The following is a 7,852-nucleotide window of genomic DNA, read 5'->3' on the forward strand; positions in this document are numbered from 1 at the left end:
TGACCCCGACGTGATTTGAACACGCAACCTTCTGATCTGGAGTCAGACGCGCTACCGTTGCGCCACGGAGTCTATTAATTCTTAATTAATTAAGTTTAAATATAAAATGCTTAAAGTTTAGAATAAAAATATTTTTTAATCATGTATAATAATATGTACATAATGGTAATCGTATAAGTATTAAGATAATTCAAGTTCAAAAAAATTTTTAAGCCGATTTGAACTAACATGTATTGTACATATTAATTAATAATTTAATACTATTATGTGGTTAGTTAAACCTACTTCGAAAAGCATCTACTTTCGTACATACATATGTATATATATTTATATCAATAAATAATTTTTGATATGAATATGGAATAAACATTTTTGTACTGTACAATGTACATACATATGCAAGTGTGATATAAAATAATATTATCAAATTTTTAAATTTTAAAACAGAATTGTAACTCAATTCAGAATATCATAAGGTAAAAAGGGCAATGAACAAAATTGGACAATTGAACACAAACATAATTGTTACATTATAAATATTTAATATTGCAATAGATTAATATTAATAGTGAAATGTGTTATAAAATCAAAAAACATGATAAACTATTATTATACTTATGTACGTATGTATTATGTATCTGGTAATATTTTTTATAAACATTAGCGATAATTTGTAAACTATTTAAACTTAATTATTTTTGGCCTAAAAAACTGATTTCTCTTAATTCCTTCACATAATTTGGATTGTATTTCTTGAATCAATCATTGATTAATCCGGGGATTTCTGTTCTTACTTTAAAAATTTATCTTTATCACTTTTTTTCAAATTTTTTTTTTTGAATAAAGTGCTAAAAACTAAATATTTATATTAAAAATATTATTATGTCATCTTTGTTTACCCCACCTTACCCTACAAACAAATAACAATCGTTTATTTTTTGTTATTTTCTTTCTTATTATGGTTAGTTAGAATAGATTCTACTATAATTGAAACAAATGTTTTTTGTCAATTTACTATTTGGCTTATAACAATAAAATATACATTATGTACATACATACATATTAATGTATATGAGACTAATTTTGTTGAAAGGTCGTATTTAGGCTCAATATTTAATCGAATTTAAGAAAGATTTTTTTAGTTTATTCGCATATTGTTTTTGATATAATTTATTATTTCTGTTTTAGAAGAAAATACCAAACTGTCTAAGTGTTAAACCTAAACGGACTGTATACAGTTTTCAAAATAAAAATGTTTCCGTATAATTAAAATGTATGCAATAATGAAATTTGCGTGCGGCAAATTCACCGCATTCGAATTTTGAGCATTAAACATATGCGGTGTTGGAATTAAAAATATTTAGTTTCTTCATACAAATATCAATCATACTTATATATAGCGATATGGAATTCTGCCGCGCGGTACAATTTTTATTATACCGCACTGGCAATGCGGTAAGTATGTGATCTACATACTGCATACGGCTTCAATTTAATTTTAAGGTTAATATCATGTAAGTATATCTACTTACTTCCGATTATAGTTTCACTCTCTTGAGTAGAATAAATATTAAATAAAATATTATGCGATTTATAGAAAAATTGACAAGAAATTAAAGAGTCGACACAAAAATAGAATCTGGTAAAAATAGTATAGAACCTGATAAAAATTTCAAGGGGATTAAAGTGAACACGATAAGACTTGCCTAAGTTCTTTATGATAAAAAACAATGTGCCATTTACAAACCACCAAGTTGATTCATTCATTTCTTTGGCTTCAAAAACAGGGATAATCCAATTTCCTGGTTGTAATTTACTTGAAAGTTTAATAGAGTATGTTATGTATGTATGTATAAGTATTTTATTATAAGAAGTAAATGATCTCGTACTTAATAAATTTTTATTATTATATTTCTCCTCATCATTTTTCAAATTTTATTTAGACAGATAGAATTTTATTGATAAAATATTATATTATATATATGTGTGTATGTATAGTTTTATTTCAAACAATATTTATAATAGTCCTCACATTGTATTACAAAAATCACACCCATAAAACAGTTTTTAATATAGCGGTCGGAGAGTTTTATAATCCAAATTAGGTCCAGTATAAACAAAACGAGTAGTAACAAAACTGAAAAAAAAAAATAAAAAAAAACTCAGTATACTTAACTTAAATTCCAGAAAATTTTTTAAGTCAAAACTCATTTATTTCATTTTCAGTCGATAGAAGAACACCTCTTTTACCATTTTGTACAAAAAAATGTTTATAAAAAAAAATTTCAGAGGGCATGTCAGTTTAAGTAGAATATTTTATTAGTTAATTTGACATAATTAAAACAGAAGCGTTAATAGAATAACTTTTTTTATATTTTCATATTTTTTATTATAATTTTTCTAGATTGTACATATTATTTATTATGTCCGGACAATTTTATAAATTATGAAAGTGTTAAGAATTTAAAGCTTAGTTTATGAGTTTGAATAAAACAAAAGATAATTTTGTGATTATGTAAAATTCAGAAAAAAGAAACGAACACTACTAAGGATCATGAAGCTGATGCAGACAAACTTGGAAGGCAATTTGAAAAAGGTAATCTAAATTAAATTTTTTTGTTAATATTTAATTGTTATAATTGAAATGATTTTAATAATAATTAATTATTTTTAGATTCTTTATGGATTCTTAAAAATATCGTGAGTACCAACAATTTAAATTTTTATTTTTGAAAAGAATTTTCATCGTTAAGAGTACATGATAAACACGGGTGAATCAATGAAAAAAAATAATAGAATTCAAAGCTCTAGATCTTTAGGACGTGATTCATAAATCTTGTGGGATATTTCCTAGAGGATTCTTAAGCACCCTTATTTAATTTTTTTTTTGCAAAAAACCATTTGCATTTTTTTTTTTGCAACTTGCTTTCGATTTTCAACTGGACGATTTTTCAGCTTATAATTACTTTGATAAATTTTTATTTTTAACTGTTGTATTCTTAGAGAAATTAAAGTTAATTTCAATTGGTAGGTAGATATATTATAGGTCGAGATTCTTAATTAAGAATTATTTTGAAAATATTTTATTATAATTTTAAAAAATTGTTATAATATGAAAATGTATTAGGTGCGATTTATTTAAGCTTTTATACATTATTAATATAATATTGATTGCGTATCTTTCAAAGCTAAAATGTAAGTTATGTATGCAATTAAAAAATAATAATTTTTAATTTCTTTTGCATAAATTTCTAAAATTTTGTTTTATGTGAAAGTATACACAAGTAGGAGGGTTGCGTGTAAGTTAGATTAGATCTTATCAAAATTGATTTTAAAGCTCAAGATCACGATTAGTTACACTATTTATTTATTATAGTCTTCAATTATATTTTTATTTATTTTTCTATTTTTTTGTACATTGTATCTATTAAAATCTATAAAGAGGGTAGATTGAAACGAATTGATTGAATGAATATATAGTGTTTTTTATATAAGAAGTGTAAAACGATTGAAGGCGTTACGCACATTTTATGTTCAATTATATTAAACATATTTTCCAATTTATTTAGAGGCTTCATATTATGTATTAACTAACATTATATTTATATATATATATTTAGTTTTCATTATTATAGTTATAACTAATTCAAAAACAATCAAAATGAAAATGTGTTAAAATTTACGAGAGTGCAGATACATGAAATGAAAATTTTATATTAATTATGTAAAGAAAAAGGAAATTAAATTTCTGAACAGGTAGGGCCTTATAAAAAAGAAAAAAATCTAGAAAAAAAAACAAAGTTTCGTTTTCATTTTCTTTTACATTATAAGTAGGAGTGTTGTTGATTGTTTAGTTAAGAAATTATTAATTTTATAAGAGGACATATATACACTAAGCATGTGTCGGAACTTAAAACTTATCATTTTGTTTTCTACATTTGAGATTTCCTTAACCAATTTTATTCTTCCGCAAAATTGAACATATCAATAAACATAATTTATTTATAGGTTTCTTTATTTTTCAAAAATTAATGTATTAACATTACATGTAATGATTGTGAAGTGCGAACATAACAACCAAATTACATTTTAAAATTTTTGCCAACTTTGTACATAATTTTTTTTACTTACACTGGAAATACTAATTGCATGCTCATTTTATATACAAAAAAAAAAACTATTTTGAACTTTGAATTTTGCGGATTTTTGTGCATATAAATTATGGAACTCTAGATTTGTAGAAATATTACGATATACCAGCACGATTTGCGTCAGAGTTTTAATTCTCGTACTAACTTTCATGTCATATTCAATATTTTTGATTTAGAGATTTTTTTTGTAGAATAATTTATTGTTAATTCTTTTGAAATCGCTGAATATAAAATTAAAAAAAATCACAAACACATTAAAAATTTCTTTAAAAATTTCCAAAGAAATTCTAAAACCTACAATCCTTTAAATAATAAAAAACATCAAATATTTTTTATTTAAATTCCGCAAAACAAATATTTTTACATTTTGTTTTTGCCCAGTATTTCACTTAAGACCGCTGTTATTAGTATTTTTTTTTGTATTTCTTAAGATCGCAACGCAAAACTCTTACTGTTACTTCAAGAGATTCTTGGTTGTTGCTCGTTTTAAATTTTATCACTTTTGTTTCACTATGTTCCCTTTTAGTTTCATCTTTGTTAAAGTCAAGAGTCCGCTTAATGGCAAAATAGAAGAAAGAATCTTTAAACGGGGGTTAAAATAAATACAAAATGAAAAAAAAAACATATCACTCTCATTTAACATGATTTTGTCGTTTGGTTTTTTATTGTTTTTTTTTATTTTTTATATCAAAGTCACGATATCTAATGGTTTATAAAATACTCAAAAAAAAATACATAAAATAAAAATATTAGTAAAAATTGAATTGAATGAGCGAACGGTAATCGTTTTTTTCTAAGGCGACATGATAAAATGGAAATCACTGAGAAAAGACGAAACGAAATAAAAAAGAAAGAAATAAAATCTGGCAACCCGAATATAATCTTCAAATCTCCGACTCCAATCCAACATTGGATATACAAAACCAGAAACAAATAAAAAAATTAGTTACATTTTTTATTAGATATTTTTTTTTCTGTCCCGTTTTCATTTTATTGCTACTTAGCTACATTCTTTTATTATTAATTTTTAATAGACTCCTGATTAGGAAGAAAATGAAAATGATTTTAATAAAAAACAAAAATAAAAAAAAATTTTGTATGGAGACATTGAATATGAGGAAATTTGTAATAACATCCCGCAATTTTTTTGTTTGATTTGAATTTTTATGCGTTTAAAGCAAAGATGAATCATTTTCGTGATTTTCATGAATAATCTTCCAAAAAAATTTATTATATATCTATGCATATTTAAAATATATATAGAAAATATAAAATAAATGCTTGATAAACTTATGATTATTACACTTGTCCTTTAAGACGTATTCAAAAAATTTTGGGGAAATTGTGCTCTCTCTAATCTGTTTATCATAGGTCCTTCATTGCGGTATTTTACAGAAGTTCGGGACAATAAGCTGACATATCAGCAGCAAAGAAAATACTTCTTTAAAAAAATAATTTTTTTTATTCAAAGAAATTATATTTTTCCTCCTCTCAAGTTGTATGCCCTCCATTTCCTAAAAAAATGCCATTTCTGATAGCTTAAATGACAAGTAAATTTACAAAATTACAGTGAATTTGACAAATTAATTTGATATTCTGACATTTGCTCGATTTTGTTTTCAAATTTACTGTTATTTTAAATTAGGTTCTTCTTATATATGAATATAAGTACTTTAGTTTCTAATTAACATTAGAATTATTAATTGCAGAATATTTTAGAAATGATTTTACCGCAAAAAATTTTTTATTAAATTTAATTGAATTTAATTTTACAAGATTAATTTATGAATTAAATACGATAATATAAGGTCTTGATTTGAACACGCTCCTACAATGGAACTCATATATGTATGTACGTACATATTTCATAATATTACAGAATATAATGTGAAAAAATTTGCATAAAATATAACAATATGCAAATTTTAATAAAGTTATACGGGGAAATATTTTGAATTTTTATGAATTTAAAAATGATTTAGCATAAAAACAAAATTTTTTTTTTATTATCTTGTCTAAACTGGGCATTCCATTATTTTTAATTGTATGTAGATTGTATAAATAATTTCTATACTTTATCGCATGTCAAATGTTTAATCAAAAATGAAATAAATACATACTTACATATCTGAAATTCCCATGTGTGATCTTGTATTTTAATTATAATTTTCTAAATTCGTTTAATATATTGTACAGTATAGAAATATAGAAAAATGTCTTATAAGTCATAATGATTAGTAAATTCTTTACACTATACATATTTATTTAATATTATGTTTATTTATAGTTTGTCATATAAACTCTGATTTCTCACAAATTCATAATAATGTTAAAGTCACCTTACTAGAATTTTTTGTACCATGAACACTTTTATTATCTTAATTAAACACATTGCTGCTGCACATTTTAATGTGTTATACATTGTATAATTATATTATAGACTACAATCTATCTTATATAATATTCATAATTCGCGCCATCTATTTATGTTTTATACAAAGTTAATACGTTAGAGTTAGAATTATTTAGAAGTGGAAAATGCTTGCATTAAAATAGAAAAATCCAGTTAATGCAACTCATTTTCTTCAAGAGCTTATATCTAAAAATTTTTAGTTCATCTGTTGAATATTTTCTTAAAAATGATGAAAAATGTGAAAATGGTCGAGGTGAAGATCTAGTTCCTGAGACCTAACATATCTCAAAAACTGATAAAATCGTGAAATAACTAAAGTAAACTCAGGTAGAAATTTCAATAAAAATCGGTTCAGCTGAAATTGAGAGACGGGCGTGTATTTACGTCACCATGGAAAAATGCCTCCTTGTCGAAACAAAATTTGATTCAATCACATAACTTTTCATATTTTGTGCAATGCGGCTGGTAAAACATTAACCATGAAAAAAATTAAATAACCAAAATAGGAAAATTTGAATAAAGATTAGAAAATTTCAAAAACAATTACAATTATTTTAAAAAATATAACATATAACGGTTTTTATATATTATTAAATAATTTATGTATCGATTCTCTAAGGGAGTGCACACACATTTTTTAATATTTGTATAAAATCGCTTAATCAGAATCTTCAAAAGAAAATTTTTTCTGTTATTTTGGTTTTTATTATTTTAAATGATCAAATCCGTTAAATTTTTGTTCAATTTTCATCAGATTTTTAATCTAATCTTTGTTTATACCCGTACGAACGTATGTTCGAAGGGTATACTAAATTTGCCTTACCGTTTGTAACGCTAAGAAATAACGGTGTTAGATATAGACTCAAGTGTATGTTTTTGATCAGCGTCAAATTCTGAGTTGATTTAGCTTTGTCTGTCCGTCCGTCCGTCCGTCCGTCCGTCCGTCCGTCCGTCCGTCCGTCCGTCCGAACGATAACTCAAAAACTAATTGAGCTAAGCTCACCAAATTTTCACAAATGATTTATTGTAGTAAGTGCCAGAACCCTATTTAAATTGGACATGATCGGGTTACCGGTTCGGGTAGCTGCCATACAACTTCAAAATTTATTTGGCTATATCTCAGAAACTATAAAAGTTATGGTATTGAAATTTCACACAAACGAATATATTAGTAGGGCCAGTATTCCCCATAAAAGTCGTTGAAATTACTTGGCTCCTTCTGGTACCTGCCATACAACTTCAAAAGTTATTTGGCTATATCTCAGAAACTATAAAAGCTGTGATATTG

General features: G+C 24.7%; 1 non-coding gene across 1 annotated transcript; it reads right to left on the reverse strand.

Annotated features, from left to right (window-relative positions):
• Trnaw-cca (transfer RNA tryptophan (anticodon CCA)) lies at window positions 1–72 on the reverse strand. The gene has a single exon. It is a non-coding gene; the product is annotated as a tRNA-Trp (tRNA).
• Between the last annotated feature and the right edge of the window lie 7,780 nt (window positions 73–7,852).

This window comes from Condylostylus longicornis, unplaced genomic scaffold, assembly GCF_029603195.1.
Source record: "Condylostylus longicornis isolate FDR11 unplaced genomic scaffold, ASM2960319v2 ptg000044l, whole genome shotgun sequence".
NCBI classification, from domain to species: domain Eukaryota; kingdom Metazoa; phylum Arthropoda; class Insecta; order Diptera; family Dolichopodidae; genus Condylostylus; species Condylostylus longicornis.